General features: G+C 36.0%; 1 pseudogene; it reads right to left on the minus strand.

Annotated features, from left to right (window-relative positions):
* The window catches only part of LOC133077012 (3-hydroxyisobutyrate dehydrogenase, mitochondrial-like), a 43,415-nt pseudogene extending 24,364 nt beyond the window's left edge, over window positions 1-19,051 (minus strand).
* Between the last annotated feature and the right edge of the window lie 3,047 nt (window positions 19,052-22,098).

Consider the following 22,098-nt stretch of genomic DNA (forward strand, 5'->3'; position numbering starts at 1 on the left):
TTCTGTTGTTTAAGCCACTCAGTTTGTAGTATTTTGTTAAGGTAGCCCTAGCAAACCAATACAGTAACCTTTAAGGTGGTCCGGAAAAATTTAGTTTTTTGGCGCTATGTTTAGCTAAAATTTTGAAAAAAAAAGAAAATGATTATTGTAGGACAACAGGCAGTCTCTGCCAAACTACGCAACACTCTGCGAGGTGGTCTCAGCATTTCATTAAATCTGTCACTATTAATTGTGAAAGGTATATTATTACATTATATTTTGAACTACCTAGAAATAAAAAATGCTAGCAATTTAACTATGATTGATAGGTCACCTACTATAAGGTACTTCCTTATTTCAGAGATGTTAAATGTGAAAAAAAGAAATGGGCATCTTAGAATCAATGAAATACAGTAAATGTTCTATAGACAATTTAGTTATAACAGTAAACACAGAAAATAAATTGTTTACATGGGCTATAATTCAATATTTTACATTCTAGCTTATATAAAACAAAATGACTTGTCTTACTACAGGAATTTTAAAAGTTTATATAAGATAATCAGATACAAAGGATATAAAAATATCCAAATGGATATTGATATAGATATAAATATATAAAAATAAACCTGTTCTTTGATTAACTTTGTTCAAAATACTTCCACTAGATTAGTAGAATGTAGTATTAGTGGTATCATATATTCCCTTTAAATCAAAGTAACATTTGGTATCAGTTATGCTTATTCTACAAAGAAAGGATAATTTGGGGTGGTGGTTTCATGAAAGAAATGCAATGCCTCTTTTTCTAGCAAATAATAATAGTACTGCTTTAATTGAGAATAATATAAAGAGGGTCTAACAAGTGAGATAAAAACTGTAAAATCAAATGCAGTAATAATTTCCTTGTTTAAAAAGTTTGCTTTTATTTTCCTTTTCTCTATGAAACTCAGTCCCATTTACTTGAATTATTCTTCTCATTATGTATTGGCTAAACTTCTTTAGAAGTAACTGGGATTTTTCATTTTAGTCCCAAAGGAAAATGTTAATTGCATGTCGCCATGACAAGTTGAATTATTAAGACATATATTACTAGATAATTCTACAACTCTCTAATTTTAGAGAATCTGATCAAGAAATCCACTTTCTTAGATATAGCTGAGATCTAAAAAAAAATGCAAAGCATCTGTTTCACAATTAGCAAGGAACAATGTAAGGATGAGTTAACTTGCTAAACCAGGGGCAGAGAAAAGAAACCAGAGTCTCCCACTGTGCAAGCTTTGATGATTTTACATTTGTGAACCCATAACTGAGTTTAATTCAGCAACTGACCTGTGAAACAGCACCAGTTATTAATATTAATAACTATTGCTGTATTTAGAATATCCCCACAGTATTACAGAACACAGTAAAGCCAATTTGAGATTCAATTACATCAATAAACAGCTAAAACATTAGTAAAGATATTTGCTAACACAAAGAAGGAAATGCTTAGAGTCTAAAGAGGGCATTTGCAAGGCAAGGAGCTGGGCTGCCCGTAAGGCTTGCTGGACACTGTTGCTTTAAGCAAAGCAGCCTCTGGCCAGATATATTTGGGGGGAGGTGGAGTCAAGTGGTGATAATAATTTCAGTAAAGGGAGGGGACAGGGGAACAGTCAAATGTGTTTAGCAAAATGGAGGTGATAAGTAATTCACTCTAATAATTTAAATTAGGTATTTGTAAAACTAAAAGAAGACAGGATAAAAACAAGGACACTGGAAGTATAGAACAACTTAAGAGCTCTAGACAGCAAGAGATTCACCTTCAGCAGAAATTCATTTTATATAAAAAATTTAAATCATAAAATTATTTTCAAAGTTTTTGTCCTGAAGACTTTGAGTCAAGAAAAGTAAAAAAGGAATTTTCTCCCATTTTAATAAGTAAATTCAGTTTTTAAAATACCTAACAAAGAACAAATTCAGCAAAATTTCTTTTGGCACCTGGCCTGTTAGTGAACCTCTTCCTACTTTCTGAGCAGCTCAATCTTAACTCCATTTTCTTTAAAGATCATCTAAAATGTTAAATGTTTTGTGCAGTCTTTCCTGATCTCCATGAGGAAATACACGCTCTCTAGATGGTATTTTTCCAATTGTACTTCATCTCCAAGATCACTTGAATGCTTGACTTATCTACATTCTATATCAGGACCTGGCATAGTTTTTCTATGAAGGGTAAATATTTTAGGCTTCACTGGCCATTTGGTCTCTTTCACAGCTACTCAGCTCTGTTATTTTAAGGTGAAAGCAACCATAGACAATACACAAATGAAGGCGCATGGCTGTGTTCCGATAAAACTTTATTTATGGACACTGAAATCTGAATTTCATATAATTTTCGCATGCCATAAGTATTATTCTCCTTTTGATTTCATTCTCAACCATATAAAAATGTAAAAATCCTTCTTTACTCACCGACCATACAAAATCAGGTGGCAGACCAGATTTGGCCCACAAACTGTGGCTTGCCAACCTGTGTTCTAGATTATGGGTTTTGTAAGAAAAGGTATCTCCTAAACTCATCTTTACCACCCCTGCAGTACTTAATGAGTGCTTCTGTAAGTACCTGTCAAAGTGAATACTAGCATTATAGAGACAAATTATAGGGACAGTGAATAAAAACAAAATGTAAAGCAAGTTCACCCTTTTGTCTACCTCCTCAAAATGTCTTTAAGCAGATACCCTATTATTATCTTTCATACTGTCCTGTTCTTTCCCATTAAGCAGTTACCACAATAGTTAATAATGTATTTATTTGTGAGTTTTCATGTTTATTACTCTATTAATTTCTGTCACTGATGTGATAAATTACCATAAACGTAGTGGCTTAAAGCAATGCATATTTTGATCTCGCAGTTTCCACAGGTCAGCAGTCAGATGGGCTTGGCTGGGTCTCTGCTTAGAGTGGCACAAGGCTGAAATCAAGATGTCTACAGGACTGTGTTCCTTTATAAAAACTCTAAGGAGAGTCTATAAGGGAGAATCTGCTTCTAGGCTCATGTGAGCTGAACTGAGTTCCACGCAGTTATAGGACTGAGGTCTCCATTTCCTTGATGACTGTTGGCTGTTACTCTCAGCTTCTAAAGTCCACTGCACTCCTTGACTCATGCCACCTTTGACTTTAAAGCCAGTAACTGCAGATCAAGTCCTTTTCATGCTTCATCTCTCCTGTCTTTTCTTCTGCTCCTCATCTCTCTGACTTAAGCCAGGAAAGATTCTCCAGCTTTTAAAGTTTCATGAGATTAGATGTTCTTACCCATATAGTCTAAGGTAATGTCCCCATGTCAAGGTCAGTAACCTTAATCACATTTGCAAAGTCCCTTTGCCATGTAGCATAACATTGTCATAGGTTTCAGGGATTAGGGCATAGACATCTTTGGAAGGAGGCATTATTCAACATACCACAATTACCATCTATCCTGTTAGACTGTTAGTTGCATGAGCAAAGGCCCTATCTCTTTTATCATTGCTGTTTACCCAATGTCTGACATGCTTGCCAGACACATAGCAATTGCTCAATAAATATTTCTTGAATTAAAGAAAGAATGAGTGAGCAAATGAATGAATGAATGAATGAATAGGTGGGTCTAGGATTAAGTAGAATGTTCTAACCTTGAGTCAAACATTTAGGAGCCTTGAGTGTATCTATGGGACAGAGGTTAAAAAAAGCATAGACTTTCACTTCAGGAAGACATGGAATCGGGACTTCCCTGGTGGTGCAGTGGTTGGGAATCTGCCTGCCAATGCAGGGGACACAGGTTCGTGCCCTGGTCCAGGAAGATCCCACATGCCACGGAGCAACTAACCCATGTGCAACAACTACTGAGCCTGTGCTCTAGAACCCGCGAACCACAACTACTGAGCCCACATGCCACAACTACTGAAGCCCGCATGCCTAGAGCCCGTGCTCTGCAACAAGAGAAGCCACCACAATGAGAAGCCCATGCACCGCAACAAGTAGCCCCCGCTCGCTGCAGCTAGAGAAAGCCCGCATGCAACAAAAAAGACCCAAAACAGCCAAATATAAATAAATAATAAATAAATGTATAAAAAGCAAACAAACAAAAATAGATTATAAAAAAAAAGACACGGAATCAAGTTGGAAATTTTACTGTCACTTATTAACTGAGTAACCTTAGGGGATATTCACCGAGAATCTCTGTGCCACAGTTTCTTCATATGAAAAATGGGAAATCAAAATCTCTTCCTAAAAGTTATGTTGAGGATCAAATATGTATGACTATGTGTCTAGTTCCTGGATATTACAGTGCCAAGCACATAGTAAGCACTTATTTTATTATAGCCATTATAAATGTTGCAGGTACTTTGAAGTCTTGATAGTTGATGGAATTAACTTAAGTAGGAAGAAATAGAATAGAGGAGAGGAGGAAGGGAGGGGGGGAAGAAGGGTAGGGTGGGGAGATGGAAGGGAAGAGAGAGGTCTCAGCAGAACACTGGCACCTATCAGTATTTAAGAAACAAGTAACTGAAGAGAAATAAGAATCAGTGACTAAAGACACAAGAGAAATAGAGAAGAGCACAGTCTTGGAAACAAAAGTGGAGGAGGAGTTTGAAGGACAGAGTCATTAACAGTTTCAAATGCAGGGACAATAGCATGTAATGTAAAAACTGATGAGTCCATTACATTATTGGATAAAGAGGTCAGTGGTGACTCAGTAAGGAAGGTTCGGTGAGGTATTGAGGAAGAGAGCCAAATGTAGTAGTTTGAAGGAGAAATAGAAGAGGACAGAATGAGAAGGGAGAAAATGGAATGAGAAAGCATGGTCTATTCTTTCCAGAAGCTTAACTTTGAAGGAAAAAAGAAAGATGAGCCATAACTTGGGGAAAAGGCTTGACGTAAAGGGGAATTTGGGTTGTGCATGTGTTTATTTTACTGTCCTTCACTCGTTCCTTACCACAGCTATTTCAATCCCTTTCTTTCTTCTCATGCCCCTATCCTTTCCACCTTACCCCTGTTGATGAAAAAATTAATCAATAGTCAATCTAAGAAAGAAATGGAAAATTTTATCTGAGCTGACCTGAGAATTATGACCTGGGAGACAGTCTTTCAGAAAGCTCTGAGGCCTGCTCTGAAGAGGTAAAGGGGAAGGCCAATATATATGTGATTTTAGAGAAGGGGTCCATGCAATTGAGCACACCTATTGGTAGAAGATTACTGCTATTTGCAAGGAACAGATACATTAGTGAAAGATTTTAGTGTTTTTCTAAGTATAGGAAGATGCAAGAAACTGGGTTCACAAGATTTTCTCCTGAAAATATCTATCTGAGGGCCAGTTCTGCCAGTTTTCCCAGAGCACAAAATGCTTCATCTTGATCTTTGCTCTGAATTCCTTTTAGGGTGTATTGTAGGTCAGCAACTTCAGTGGCTAATGACTTGATTCTTGTAGAACTGGATGGTGGGCAACATTCTTTATTTTACAATCCCTTCCCTTTTGGTCTTAATTTCAACCGAGGTCTGACAAGCATTTTGTGACCAATTTGTCCCACGGCACTAGGAATGCTTATTCCCAGGTCAGGAGAGGATTTCGTTAGTAAGCCACTCAATGTGCTATTACAGGACTAGGCTCTGTTAACAGTAGCCAAAAGCCCTTGGATGGTCTGTCTTACTAGTCTATTATGGTCCAGGAAATGGTTCCCACTTATTACTTCTTTCCAAATCTAGAGTTACACTGTTATAATCATTGATCTTATTGAACTGTATATTTGGTCAATGGTCTCAATTTGCCTAGTCATTATTCTTTTTATCAGAGGCTTAGTCACACATTTGGTAATGCAAGAAGCAATAATTCTGTAAAATAGGCAGACTACAAGTAATATACCTAGTAACATTAATAAGGTCATAAGTTAAGTATTCAAGGGAAAAACTTCCATTAGGTGCGGCCCAGTATCTCCCCAGACCATCTAACCCAGTCTGCTCTGCACCAATCGCTATCTTTAAGAGACATGATATGTTGGAATCATACATAAAGTTCACCATAGATACCTGCATGTACAAGGTGAGTGGTGGGTCATCATGCCCCCTTACAGGATTGAGAAAGGAATGTTATCTTCTAAGGAGATACATGGCTGGTGTCAGAAGAAGAAAAATTTATCTTTATGGTTGAGCAGGTATTTCTGCCATTGGGGAGGTCTGGTTAATGCTCAATGCAGATGCACAATGCACACTAGAGGGGAGGTATGAGGCCTAAATGGGCAGAGAAAATTTTTATGTTTAAATTTTTCTTGTTTTCCTTTAAAATATGAATTTTATTTCATTACCCCGTCATGCTCAACAAAGAAGCCCAACCACTTCATGCAACATATAGAAACCATCAGGTAGGAACTTTCTCAACTTCTCAGGATAACCTCCCTCCCACATCTCAACCCCCAAAATGCCTTACCTTCTGCCTTGCTAACACAGTGCAAGTGATAAATCTTCCCATACCAGAATACTTCTCTTACTTGTGGTTTGAATCACTGCCCTACTTGCCTTCTTACCATGATCTTGAATAATTATTAGCTCCTCTGTACCTCAGTTCCTTTCATTGTAAAGTGGAAGCAAAAACTCACTATGTTAATGTAGATTAAATAAGATAAGCATGTATAAAATTTTAATATAATGCCTGGTATTTAGTAGGCACTCAATATCTCTTCTCCCTTGCTTCTAATACCAAATGGTCTCTCACCTTGTTTGTTCTTATTCTGTTATGCTTTTTCCCCTAAACTTTTGTCTTCCTCTAGCTTGGTCAATTAGATTTTTACATTAGACACTTTCTATTCTCCCAGTATCTAAGGTTTACCAATTCTTTTCCATTTTTTTGTCTATTACATGCCCATTGTTCTTTCATCTCTTATAAGCTACCTCTGCAGTTCTAATCTTCTAGTCTTGCCCCACAACTTTTCAATCTCCACCTCTATTCATACTCTTATTACAACAGCAGTTCTGCAGCATTTCATTTGTGAACTCTACTTTTTCGGCCTTTCTACTTCATATAGTCCCCTTCTCTCACCACCTCCTTACCCTTTGACTTGACATCTTATAAACAATAAATAGAATGTCACTTATTAGATATACGTCCCATGAGGAAAAGAACATTATCTGTTTTGTCCATTGCTGTATCCCTGCGACCTTGAACCTTGATTGTTTCTTGAATATTGAGTGAATGAATTAATGAACATGTCCCTGCCTTCAGTGTCCTCTCCCCAAAGTCACCAAACTGCTTTGCCTAACTGCCTATCAAATTTGTATCTTTAGCTAAAACTTTCCTTTTGTGTTTCAAGCTACCTGCTTGATAGTTCCTCTTGAATGTCTCCTCTTAAATTAGACATGACCAAAACTAAATTCAAGAACCCGACTTCCACATCTCAGTTGTTTCTCCTCCACAGCCCTCTAGCTCAATGAATCCATCTGTTGTTCTAACCAGACAGTTTGGAGTCATTTATAAGCTCACCTTATTCATTTCCCCTAACCAATCCTTCACCAAATCTACAGACCTTGCAATTGCATATCTCTTGGCTCTGTACTCTTCTTTCCATCTCCTTTGTTAACATCTAGTCGAGCAATCACTATGTAGCCTGGACTTCTGCAATAGTTGATTAACTTGTCTCCTCATACTCATGCCTAAGCCCTGTACAATCCATTCTCCATACAGTCATAAGAATAATATGTTTAAATGCAGATTTAATCATGTCACTCTCTTATTCAAAACATTGGGACAAAATAATAAACATGACCTATGAGGCTGTACATGATTGAACTCTTGCCTACATTACCAGCTTAATTTTTTCTACTCTGCCCCGCATTTGCATTCTCATCATTTTCTCTAGAGTTCATGCTTCTTCCTACCTTGGAATCTTCAGAGGTAGTTCTTTCATTCGTGCTTCTGCAATCAACTGCACATCAGCTAGTTGGCTCTGCTTCAGCTGGTTATTTGGTTGTCAGCTGGGTATCTCAGCTCTCCTCCACATGGCCTCTCAATCTCTTGCAGGCTATCCTTGTTCTATGGGCTTGTTCTGTGGCAGAGACAGGATGGAAAACAAGTCACAAGATGAACCCAAACTCAGGGAGTGGAGAAATAGATCAACCACTGTTAGATGGGAGAAACTGCCAAATCACATTACAAACAAAGAGCACGGATATAGGTGACCATTATCTGGGGCCATCAATACAATGAATTGACACAGCAGCCAAATAGCAGAAAGAAATGTTAATTTTCTTCTCACCTTTAGATTAAAGTATAGGATATTGGTGGATGCAAATATAAATACATTAATATATACTTAATTGAGTATTGGAAGATATTTATATCTCAAAACTTCTCCAAAGTAGTAGAAAAGTTTCCCTAATGATAAGGATAGAGGCTGTAGGAAAGTTTGGAATTAATATTTGGGAAGTGCAAAATGGCATTTGTTTTATCTTTAGGATTATAATAGTGATGGAATTTACCTGGGCCTTGAAAAAACTACTCTAAAAATCAGGGAAGTTTCAGGAGCAGTGCAGGAAGAATAAAACAGCGAATAAAAGAGCGATTTTTAGAGCAGGAGAAAGTCTTCAAGCCTTCCATATGTAGGTGATTTCCTCTGTGTCTCTTTATGCTCCAAAATTCACACATCCTTATTTTAAATAGTAGCACCAGGCACCTATCTTAATAGTATTTATTAAGGTTGAAACTTTACATTACTTTGTGTGGGTTTCTACACAGAGAGTAGAGGTTGTCTGCAATTTTTGCACTTCTTTGAGTATAAATATTTTATACAAGAAAAGGATATATATTTGAATATATTATATGAAAAATAAATAATCTTATCACTCTGCTTAAGAAATACAACATTACTAGTATTATTGAAGCCTTATGCACACCTCTCACTCAGTGTATCCTCTTTCTCCCACCACTTATTGTTCACAGGTGTTATTTTCTACCATTGTGATTTTAGGACATACACATGTATTGGCAAATAAATAGTATTTAGTTTTATCTTATAGGACTTTACATAAATCACTCATTTTTTTAACATCTTTATTGGAGTATAATTGCTTTACAATGGTGTGTTAGTTTCTGCTTTATAACAAAGTGAATCAGCTATACATATACATATATCCCCATATCTCCTCCCTCTTGCATCTCCCTCCCACCCTCCCTATCCCACCCCTCTAGATGGACACAAAGCACCGAACTGATCTCCCTGTGCTATGCGGCTGCTTCCCACTAGCTATCTATTTTACATTTGGTAGTGTATATATGTCCATGTCACTCTCTCACTCCGTCCCAGCTTACCCTTAACCCTCCCCGTGTCCTCAAGTCCATTCTCTACTTCTGCGTCTTTATTCTTTATTCCTGTCCTGCCCCTAGGTTCGTCAAAACCCTTTTTTTTTTTTTTTTTTTTTTAGATTCCATATATATGTGTTAGCATACGGTATTTGTTTTTCTCTTTCTGACTTATTTCACTCTGTATGACAGACTCTAGGTCCATCCACCTCACTACAAATAATTCAATTTCGTTTCTTTCTATGGCTGAGTAATATTCCATTGTCTGTATATGCCACATCTTCTTTATCCATTCATCTGTCGATGGACACTTAGGTTGCTTCCACATCCTGGCTATTGTAAATAGAGCTGCAATGAACATTGTGGTACATGACTCTTTTTGAATTATGGTTTTCTCAGGGTATATGCCCAGTAGTGGCATTGCTGGGTTGCATGGTAGTTTTATTTTTAGTTTTTTAAGGACCCTCCATACTGTTCTCCATAGTGGCTGTATCAATTTACATTCCCACCAACAGTGCAAGAGGGTTCCCTTTTCTCCACACCCTCTCCAGCATTTACTGTTTGTAGATTTTTTGATGCTGGCCATTCTGACTGGTGTGAGGTGATACCTCCTTGTAGTTTTGATTTGCTTTTCTCTAATGACTAGTGATGTTGAGCATCCTTTCATGTGTTTGTTGGCAATCTGTATATCTTCTTTGGAGAAATGTCTGTTTAGGTCTTCTGCGCATTTTTGGACTGGCTTGTTTGTTTTTTTGGTATTGAGCTGCATGAGCTGCTTGTATATTTTGGAAATTAATCCTTTGTCAGTTGCTTCATTTGTAAATATTTTCTCCCATCCTGAGGGTTGTCTTTTCAGCTTGTTTATGGTTTTCTTTGCTGTGCAAAAGCTTTTAAGTTTCATTAGGTCCCATTTGTTTATTTTTGTTTTTATTTCCATTTCTCTAGGAGCAAAAAGGATCTTGCTGTGATTTATGTCATAGAGAAATCACTCATTTTTAACGCTGCATAGCATACCAGTATTTGTGTAGATGTATATGAAGTCTCATACCTATAATTGTATGCATTCCTCTGTCAATGAATATTTGGATATTTAGATTGTTTCCAGGTTTTTTGCTATTATAAATAATACAGATGTATTCATTCATATCTTCTAGCATACATGTGCTACATGTGCAAGAATTTCTCTTAGGATTATACCTAGCAAATGAATTTCACATTTTTAACATTACTAAACAATGCCAAATTGTTTCCCAGAAGTAGTCTTAAAGAAACAAATTCTCATCAGAAGTGTGTAAGACTTGACATTGTTCCACCAATACTTAGTTTTATTAGACTTCTTAATTTTTGTCACATGGTTAGGGATAAAATAGTATCTCATTGTAGTTTTAATATGTGTTTCCATGGTTATTAATGAGGTTGAGGGTCTTTTCTTATGTTTACTGGTTCACATGTTTCATATGTTCAATATTTCATATGAGTGTTTATGTGCTATTTTTCCCACTGTTTTATCTCTACCCTGTATCATTTTGTTTTGTTTTCCTATCACATAAATTAGAGTATTTTTGGTAAGGTAAACTCTCCTAGCAACTTATTTATTTGCAAATATCTTTCTTTGATCTTCTTTTAGAAAGTGTGTTGCCTGGGGTACACAACTCTTTGTTGACAATTACCTCTGGTGATGGTCAATTTTATGTGTCAAGTTGACTGGACCTAGATGCCTAGATAACTGGTAAAACATTATTTCTGGCTGTGTTTGTGAGATTAGCATTTGAATCAGTAGACTGAGTAAAGATCACTCTCATGAATGTGGGCAAGCATAATCCAATCCTTTGAGGGCCTAAATAGGACAAAAAGGTGGAGGAAGGGTGACTTTGCTCTCTACTTGATCTGGGACATTCAGCTTCTTCTGCCTTCAGACATAGGTGCTTCCGGTTCTTGTGTTTCCAGACTCAGATGGGGGCTTATACCATAGAAGTCCCAATTCTCAGGTCTTCTGACTCAGACTGATTTACACCATTGGTTTCTCCGGTTCCAGCTTGCAGACAGCAAGCAGATCATGGGACTTCTAAACTTCCGTCACTGTGTTAGTCAATTCCTATAATACATCCTTTTATATACATCTTTATATATCCTATTGATTCTGTTTCTCTAGAGAATCCTGACGAAAACACTTCTCCATAACATACAGTTTCTACCGGCTTTTTTTTTTAAAAAGATTTTTTTGATGTGGACCATTTTTAAAGTCTTTATTGAATTTGTTACAATACTGCTTTTGTTTTATGTTTTGGTTTTTTGGCTACAGGTCATGTGGGATCTTAGCTCCCCAACCGGGGATTGAACCCGCACCCCCTGCATTGGAAGGTGAAGTCGAACCACTGGACCACCAGGGAAGTCCTTCTACTGGTTTTTAATGTTCAATTTCAGCCTGATTGTCACTCCTTTATGAATGACATTTCTTTTATTTTTGGCGACTCTTATAGTGAGTCCTTGTCTTTGCTGTTCTGTGCGTTCACTATGCTGTGACTACGGATTTCTACATATTTAACCTGTTTAGCTCATGAGATGGTTTTTGAATTTGAATTTGTACTTTTCATGAACTCACCAAAAATGTTATCATTGTTTCTTCCCCTTTTTCTCTAGTCTCCTTTTAGAACTCTAATTATACATGTGTTCAGTCTTCTTTTTCTCTCTTTGTATGTCACTTAAGCTGTTTTTCAAGGTTTCTATATCCTAGCATCTCTGTGTTGCATTTACTTATTTTATTATTAATTTATGCATAATAATTTATTATCATCAGTTATAATCTATCTTTCAGTTTATGATTTATCTTTTCTGCTATATCATATTTAACCCATCAGTTGAGGTATTGATTTAAATTATTAAAATTTTCAGTTCTAGAAAATTATGCTTTATGTTCCCACACATTTCTCAACCCCCATGGTGTGAGTCACTTCCTAGAAGAATATCAGATAAGTTTGTTTGCTGCCCTTCAGCTGTCCCTCAGCCTTAGCCAAAAAGAGGACCATATATTGTGATGGCAGAACCATGACTTTTAATCCACCTGGATATCTAAGTTGCTGCATAGAAGACAGTTACCATAGAGAGTCACCTGGTCCTTGGTCAACCTTGAGGGACTAAAAGTAACAGTTGTTACCTGTGACTCACTTATTTTGCAACAGAAAGTTTGTACCTCTTAATCTCCCTCACTTGTTTGTATCCTCCCCCCAACTCCCTCTCCTCTGAAAATTACAGTGTGGGAAATACAGTTAATAATTATGTAATATCTTTGTATGGTGACAGACGGTAACTAGACTAGTCCTGGTGATCATTTTGTAATGTACACAAGTATTGAATTACTGTGTTATATAACAGGAACTAACATACTAGTATAGGTAAATTATACTTCAAAACAAACAAACAAACAAAAAAACTCATAGAAAAATAGATCAGATCTGTGGTTACCAGAGTCAGGGGATAGGGGAAGGGGGAATTGGAAGAAGGCAGTCAAAAAGTGCAAACTTCCACTTATACGATAAATAAGTACTAGTGGTGTAATGTACAACATGATGAATATAATTAATACTGCTGTATGTTATATATGAAAGTTGTTAAGATAGTAAATCCTAAGAGTTCTCATCACTAGGAAAAAGATTTTTTTTTCTATTTCTTTAATTTTGTATCTATATAAGATGATGGATGTTCACTAAACTTATTGTGGTAATTATTTCATGATGTATGTAAGTCAAACCATTTTTCTGTACACCTAAACTTATACAGTGCTATATGTCAATTATATCTCAATGAACTAGAAGAAAAAATTAATAAAAATAAAATAAATTTTGAAAGTAATCTTAGTTGTCACTGTTGCATTTTGCTGTGGCACAACCTGGCTTATCCTAATACAAATTTTGAATTAATTCTTTTTCAATTTTATTTGGTTATTTTTTATATTCTCTTATCCTTTGGAAACTTTTAAAAATATACATATTTTATCCTTTCTTATTTTATATTCTGTAAGCAATAATTTCAATGCCTGATGTTCTTGGGATTTAAATTTGTTAGTTGTTTTTTTCTCCTGCATATATTTGAAAATTTTGGGGGTTTTTTGGTTGTATGTTCATATTTGATTGAATTAGTCTGTGGAAGAATATTAGGGACCTGATTTAAGGATGATTCCCTCCAGAGAGGATTTTTAAAGACTTCTGCTGCAAGTCATCTCAACAAACTAAGATTATTGTGATTTAATCTCTCAGCCTCTTCCGGTTTCCCTGACCAGTAGTATAAAACAGGTAGTATAAAGTAGAACTCTACACTGGTGTGAGGTGAGCCAAAGACACACATTCTAAAGAGCCACTTTATCCCCCTGTCAGCAGCTGTGGTCAAAACAGACAGATTTTCACATCCTTTTCCATTTCTGGTCAGTAGTTTTTTTTTCATCATGCTCTTTCATTAAGGGTATATCTCTTTGGAGAAACAACTTTTATGAAAATTCTTCTGCCTGACTTTCTCTACTTCCATAGGCCCAAACCTAATATCCTCATCCCAATTTAGCTATTCCCTAAAATTCCAGTTTGCTGTTTATCATGTTTTCCCTCTCTATGTCCCAAGAAATGCCCCAGATTTCATACTGGCTTGCAATTTTGATTTCAGCTTTTAAATCCTTCTGTGTTATTGGGGAAAAAGGAGGTATTATACTTAAAGATTTCCTTTGGTTTCTTGAGAACTCAGCTATGAATTTAAAAACATATTTATTTTAGCCTGGTTCGTGCCTATATGTTTTTCAGAGGAGGAACTTAAACGACATAAAACTATGTACTATGTTTTTACATACAGCCATATTCTCACCACTTTGTACTGCATGAACACAAAACTATTTAATAAATGTTATAGAATTGCTCAGACAGAAGCAAAACACCAACAAAAATAAAACAAACTAAGTATTTTCTTTTAATTTTTAAATGCTTTAAACATATAGAAAAATAAAGAGAATGATATAAGACAAACAGCCAAGTTCTGATAACGCGGATATTATAAATGTTGATATTCTTCTATACATGCTTCAATTTCTTTTAGAGTAATACAATGTTGCCAAAAAAAATAACTTCCAGTTAGAGCTAATTGAAGAGTAGAGGATTTATTTATGCATTCTTTCAATTAACATACATTGACTCAAAATTAAATATCACATACAATGCTTAGCACGGAGATTTAAATCACTTATGTTTAGGTCAATAATGGAACTATGCCTTTTAAAATAAAATTTTACTGTGACTGTGTTATTGATGATTCAGTCTTGTCCCATAAACATTTATTGAACACCTAGGAAAAATCTAGCAGTGAAATTAAAGAAGGGGAAGAAAATGCTCTAATTATGAGAAAACTTCTTTATTCCTTACTGACACTGTCTAAAAAAAATTGATTCATCTATGTATGCTATTCCCTGCCTTTTACCTCTATCTGGATTATTTATTAATCCTTGACAAAAAAAATCAATATATTGTGAATTCATTTATATACATTCAATATTACTGAGATAAAATACAATAATGAAAGTACTATTACACAAAGAAGTACCAGATAGAACTATTATAGATACTTAGAGATGAGCTATGCCTCTCTCATTTCCTGTACTTTACTGTACAAGTAGATATAATACTATTTCTTCCATTATGAATTGAAATATTCTTAAATTTGTTGAAGAATTTCAATAAAGCCAATGAAAAGAATTATTAATCCCTTTAGATAGTAGTGGGAAACACAATGTAATTGGTAGGCTTCATATCAGAGTTCTTGGAATTTCTCCAACTGCATTAGCAATTGGTCATTTTAATTACATGGTCCATTAGCTGAAATCTGCATTACAAAAGTCCCATGTACAATTCTTGCCAACTCTGATCCATTCATTGTAAGGTCCATTCATTGTAAGGTCAAAGTTTCCTTGCTCATTGCAAAATGAAACTAGGTATTAAGTTAAAGTATTTCGAGCTCATTAAATATACAACCTCAAGTTAGTCACCATATCACATACAGAAAATAACTACAGTTCTAGAGACAATGCCCCAAATACTTCCAGCTTTTTATGATGTAAGGTAGTTCTGCAAAAGATCTGGGCACATTCAAAATATTTTAAAAGAGAATATCAATCTTTGAGCTTCTACTTTCTGTGCCTTATAGATATAATTACTTACAAAGTTGACACAAATGTCTCAGTCTAACTGATAATAATCATAAGTATATTTGTAAATAAAAAGTAGATTCACTTATCACTGCCAGCAAGTATTCAGTCCGGAAGTATCCATGGAACCTTAACCAAGGCTACCTTGCAATGTTTCTTTTAGTACAGTCCCTGCTCAAAAGTGCTTAGACAACCAACTAAAATTGAATGGATCTATTCAATATTCAACCCTGCACTCAGTAAGATATTAACTTTTTTTTTTTGATTATCTACAATGTGCTCCATGCTGGTATATCAAGATTAATAAAATATACTCATTTTCTTCAAGACACGTGTGACCTAGTCCATTCTATGTAAATTTTTCAAAAAAGTACAGATTTACAAAAGTATGTACTTTTCTATCACAGAGATCTCATTTCTCCATTTTCTTCCAAAGGATGCAATGGAAAACTCATTCAGATTCCTGACTAACATCTGAAAACTATATCTATACATTTCTTGAATACCATTTATCTAATTTACTGAAATATTGAGGCTAACCTAGAATATAGTATATGATGAATTTAGGCTAGCATTGTTCTAAATCTTAAATATTCTTGCAAATCAGCTATACAATAAGCCATTCTAGAATTTTGCCCAGTGCTGAAGGCATACTTATTGATTTACATTCCAGCCTCCAGTTTTGCCTCGATAAAAATGGGGACAGTAGGTACCTGTCTCTTGTCTTCTTGCATTTTCTTTTTTTCCCTGAATCTTTGGAGATCACAGAAAATTTCAAGTGCATATGCAAGTTCTTATAGCAGCTGAGCTCCAATTGTTCTGAGTTGGAAGAGCTGCCAAACTGTCCCTTACAGTCTTTTCACTCAACTATGATTTTGCATCAAAGGTTATCCTAAACTTCCTCATCTAAAACCTATTCCCGTTTGCATGAAAAAGAAATGGATGTGGTTAAGCACATCTACTTTCCTCAGCTCTTTACATTACACCTATGGATTTACTGTACAGTCACACCTTAATCCTTATCATGCCTTGAACAAAAAAATAAAAACAAAAAAGCCTTTCTATTGTCTGTACATTTTTCTCATTGCAGATTTCAGCATTCATTGTACATCATGTATCATTCTGTTTCACTCTAATATATATCCTTAGGTAAATATCATCCAGTCTATCTTTTCTACCAATTTTTTTTAAATCATTTTTTTATTAAATTGATCTCTATGCAGCCATACATATCTCTATGTATTATCTTCCTCATTTTCTTTTTCATTTGAATCAGTTGCAATTGTGGAGTCTGATATTCCTTTTTGGAGGCTCCTAGGCTTCTTAACTCATCCTCCCTTTTAGAGGGTCAAGAAGTGGGATCAAATCTGTTATGGTGGAAGCTTAGAGATGATATGACTTAAGTCCAATCATCTTATACAAACCCAGCTGTCTGGAAATGTAAATAAAACAGTTTCCTGGAAGGAACTGTGTAGATAGGATGAGCTCTATAGAGTTCAATCTAGTTTCTAATCCTATTAGTCCCAGGGGATACACATAAAAAGGACCATTAAAGTGGTACAGATGTGTTCTGTGATTGTGATTGCACCCCAATCTCTGACAATGCCTACCTCCTTATGGTCAATGAAGAAACAGCTAGTGTCAGGGAGTTTCAGCGGTGGTAGCAAAGATGAAGGGAACAAAACTGCACTTTGTATATTTCTTAAATTGTAGCTGAGTGTTACAGAGTGTTATTGGAATAGGTTAGAGGGAACTGGAACAACCTTCTTCTACCTTGGAAGCTAAAAGGTAAGTCAGAGTTGCCAGAAGTAGTAATTTTAAAGATACTGCCAAAGAGCAATGGGATGATGATGATGATGATGATAATGATTATCTAGTACCAGGACCATTTACCCAGGCTTATGTTGTCTGGGAACTACTTCCCACTGAAGGATTTTAACTTGCCTTTTATAGTATTTTGGGCACATGTCTCACTATGATGAGCATTTCCATTCACTAACAATTGGAAACATTAAGGTGACACAGCCCTTCCCACAAGGTCTCCATTATTCTCATATTAAAAAACAATTTTCCGGGACTTCCCTGGTGGCGCAGTGGTTAAGAATCCGCCTGCCAGTGCAGGGGACACGGGTTCGAGCCTTAGCCAGGGAAGATCCCACATGCCGTGGAGCCCGTGTGCCACAACTACAGACCCTACGCTCTAGAGACTGTGAGCCACAACTACTGAGCCCACGTGCCACAACTACTGAAGCCCACGTACCTAGAACCTGTGCTCCGCAACAAGAGAAGCCACCTCAGTGAGAAGCCCGCACACCACAACGAAGAGTAGCTCCCGCTCGACGCAACTAGAGAAAGCCCGCGCACAGCAACGAAGACCCAACACAGCCAAAAATAAATAAATAAATACATAAATTTATTTAAAAAAAATTTTTTTTCCTTTATTTTCCTTTGTTTTAAAAGTTAGTTTGACAGTGGGTCCCATCATTCTACCTTCTCCCTGTTTAAACATGAATAGGAATTTCAGCAGCTATCTGAAAAGTTGAAGTTTCAGGAAAAGAAGTAAACATTATTTGAGTATTTGCTATGGTCTAAGTACCTATGTTTTGTATTTTCACATGTTAACATATTTAATCTTTCAGTATCTCAAATTTTACATTTTGAATATACTGATTCTCTTCCCTATGGGAAGTTTCTATTCTTGCCTCCTTGACCAGGACTCAGTTCTTCTCCTCATTCACTACCATTCTAAACAATCTCTAGTATATTCTTCTCAGGAATAGGTATTTTATTAAAGATTATTAAAGGTATTAGTCGAAGGGCTTTCCATAACTCAGGGCATAAACCTTTACTTCCAAGTTCCTGTTTTCAAGTTAGGTCCACAGCATCCAGTTCCTCTCTCTTTTAAAGTGTCCCCTTGAAACTTCCCTTGCCCCGTCTCCCAACATGCTCCACTTCTACCTTGGCCCCTTTGCATCTTTCCTTTTTTCAGATGTAGATTAATTTATCTCCTCCAATCTATCACATCCCACAGTCATCATTTATACTCTCTTCAACTTGACAAAAGGGCAGCAAATAAATATCTTCCAATTTATCTTGATCCATCCTCCTTACAAAGTGACTATAAAATTATTGCATCACATTTTTTTCTATTACATATTTAACACTTTTCAAATGCCTTTTATGTGCAAGACTTCATGTGAAGCATTAGGAAGATAGAAAGAACTAACATACAGTCACTAAAAAGTTGCTTTCCACCTATAAATGCACTTACAGATAAATGTATAACCAGGTGAATAGGACGTAGAAGGACATATATTCAAGTGATACAAAGAGATAATTAAGATTTAAAAGATGGGAGATGAGGGTTCAAATAAGATGCCAGTCAGCTACAGAGTTCCAAACTGAAAGTTTGGTCAATGAAGTTGCCCCACTTCTAGGTAGGAATAATTTTTGAGGTCTTAAGCTCAAAGAGCATGCCTAATGGAAGGAGACAATGCTGAGTCTTGCACCATCAAGCTCACGTGTAAGGTGTTCCTTGTGTTCCACCGTAGTGCCCAGCACAATCTCGCTTGGTTTCAAATCCACGCTTTGCTCCCATACCGTGTCCAGTCTCACTATTCCAGGTCCCTTTTGTAACTATCTCATCCTCACTACTTCCTGCATTTTAATCCTCTTATCAGGTCATTCCTAATGTTTTCCATAAAAATATTTTACAGATTTCCCCCATCCAGATTTTGAAGTTTCATTTTGAAAAGGTCTGGATAAATATCTCTTGATAAAGATGCAGTTCATCCTCAGGGAAAAAAAAAAAAATCCCCTCTTGCAATATTTTAAACCACGATCAAAAAGAGGCAAAATTTATACTTCAATAAAGTATATATAACCAGTCATCTTTTCCAACATTCTCCCTTCTCTTCCAAAACCCCATGCTTTATGAGAAAGAATAGAGAAAAATGCCTCCCCAATTTCCAATTCCTTCCCTTATTTCCTGAAGTAACAGATATAACATAGACTTTAGTATCTCCTGAGCCCTTACTCACCTTACACTTTTATATGTCACTGTATTCATTCAACAAGTATTTAAACAAGTCTTTGATAGTCCAATATTCTGGAAATACTGAGTATAAAAGATAATCTCAATGAACCTGAGTCAAGTGGGAAAGGCCATGAAGTATGATGACTAGTGTGGATAATGTTGTCCCTGGGTTGCTATAAAGTAGATGTCTAGAGAAACAGGCATCTACTTCTCAACTCTGTAGTGGAAGACGTGTGTGAAGGAAGCAGATAGAGAAAAGGCCTCCAAGAGCACTTAAGACTTGAGCTACCACTATTGCAATCGGTAGTGCTATCACCTATCAAAATGTTTAAACTGGAAGCCAAGAACTCAGCCCCTCCAATTTATTCCTCAACATTTCCCTCAACGAGTTCTCTTGACGCTGCCTCTTGCCTCCTTAATATCATTCAAAATTTTCCAATTTTCTCCCTATCTTATTTACACTCCAATCTTTCTCTGGAATCTCTGCCACTATCTTAGTTATACTCCTATCTTTCTCTAGAATCTTAAAATAGCATCCTGATTGCAGAATCATTTCTCTCCAATCTTGTACTCACTCTTTATTATTGGTTTCACTTCGCTAAAATTCAAGACCTAAAACTCCTCAGTGGTTGCCAAATGTCCTGTAAAGTACAAACCTCTCAACATGTCTCAACTTATTCCTTTGAAGCCACACAGTACAGTGATGAAGAACATCGAGTCTAGAGCTTCAGTTTGAATTCTGTCATCTAATAGCTGGGGGTCTTGGGCAGATACATAATTTCTCTAAGTCTCCAAATTCTCATTTTTGAAATGGGGATATCTCTTCATACGATTATGGTGAAGACTAAATAAGGTAAACTCTCTAATGTTCTTAGGATACCGCCTGACACATAGAAATAGAAAAGAATACTAGCTGTAATTATTGTCTGTCCAATTTCATCTTCCCTACTAATTCCCTTTCTATGCTTGTATATGACAAATCTCCTTCCTGTTCCCCTGAGTCACCACATTTTCTCATCTATGTGTCTTTCATATGCTTCTTTCTCTACCAAGATCTCCTTTCCAAGCCTCCTCCAAAGTGTCTAATACCAACTCATTTTTCAGGCCTCATTGTTGATGTCATTTTCTGTCTCCAATTCCCCAGTGCTGAGTTAAGTGCTTTTCCTGTTGGTTTCCACCACTCCCTCGCATACTTTACCCTAGTACTAATCACTCTGTTCTCCTTCATTGTCTTATAAATTCCTTAAGGGCTTATTCCCCTAATACCTAACACTTTCAGTGGCTTATATAGGTATAGCAGTTTTGGGGAGCAATCCATCCAATTTTCAATTGCATATACAAATTAATCTGATCAGGAACTACATCATTATTATAATTTCCAGAATAGTCAAGCTTTATAAACTGTGCTTTCTATGATACTTTTTTCTTTATGTCAGGGTCTGTGTCCCATTCATTTTTACTTCCATTCCTCATTGCTAGCAACTAGAGGAGTGTCTTCCATAGAATAAATACTCAGATGTGTTAATTAAGTGTAAAGGCAGCAAAATAACTTTAAATTACACAACTTAATGAAGCATGGAAAAATAAGTTTGGGACCCAATATACTTTTCTACGAATGAATGCCACTGGGTCTTATGTCTTTAATCTTGGTGGTTTATATTATTTTAAAGTGAACATTAAAACAACAAAAACAGAAAAACCTAATGGATACAGCATTATTCAAAGAGAAATTTTGAAAGGAAGAAAATCTGAGGATTAAGGTCCTTAATATTCATTTCTGACAGCCTACGTTCAAGTTTAGGTTGTCTGGTCAACATTTCGGTCTGGCTTGTAGTTTCCAAATCATGGTGTGTCGTGTTCAAAGTCAATTCCCTAGAAGAGATTTAGGGATAACTTTTCCACAGGTTTTCTCAATTAAAGATGCATCTAGCTCTTTGCCCACATCACCCACATCTGCTCATAAAAAATGAATAATGGAACACACATGTGCTGACTTGTGATTCATTTCAGCCTTTTGCAGGTGCAAATGCAAGTTTTAAGGTGCAAAGTGGAGCCACAAACGTTGTGGGCTTGTCCAGCTGAAATTCTAGGCTTAATCACAACTAAATAACTCCTCAGGTGATGCAATCACAAGATTTTGCTCACAAAAAGGGTGTAATAAATATTGTAGATTGAACTTGTGTATATTAACAGATGAGGCTACATTATTTAGAGAAAATGAAATCCAGCTAATTTTCACCAATCTGGTATTTGTTAAAGCATTCTTTTCCTATATTAACCCCAAATTCACCTTAAGTATGTTTCAAAGCAACTTTGACCAAATATAATAGGAAATAAAATACTTTTATTTGTATACATAACTGATTCAGGGATTTACATTGACAGATAACTCCAATCTACTATAACTACTACATATCCTTGCAACTGGAGTAGTTCTAGCAGACAAACTAAGTCAACATTCTGTTACAAACAGTAATAGAGGGGCTCACTGGTGCAGATAATCCTAAACAGCAGAAAATCCCCAAATCATTTATTTTCAGCTTGGATATGCATTTAAGAATTCTTTTTCAGCAGACATCCATTCTTAATTTCATTTTCCTTAGGTTAAG

Source organism: Eubalaena glacialis, chromosome 17 (genome assembly GCF_028564815.1).
Source record: "Eubalaena glacialis isolate mEubGla1 chromosome 17, mEubGla1.1.hap2.+ XY, whole genome shotgun sequence".
In the NCBI taxonomy this organism is placed as follows: domain Eukaryota; kingdom Metazoa; phylum Chordata; class Mammalia; order Artiodactyla; family Balaenidae; genus Eubalaena; species Eubalaena glacialis.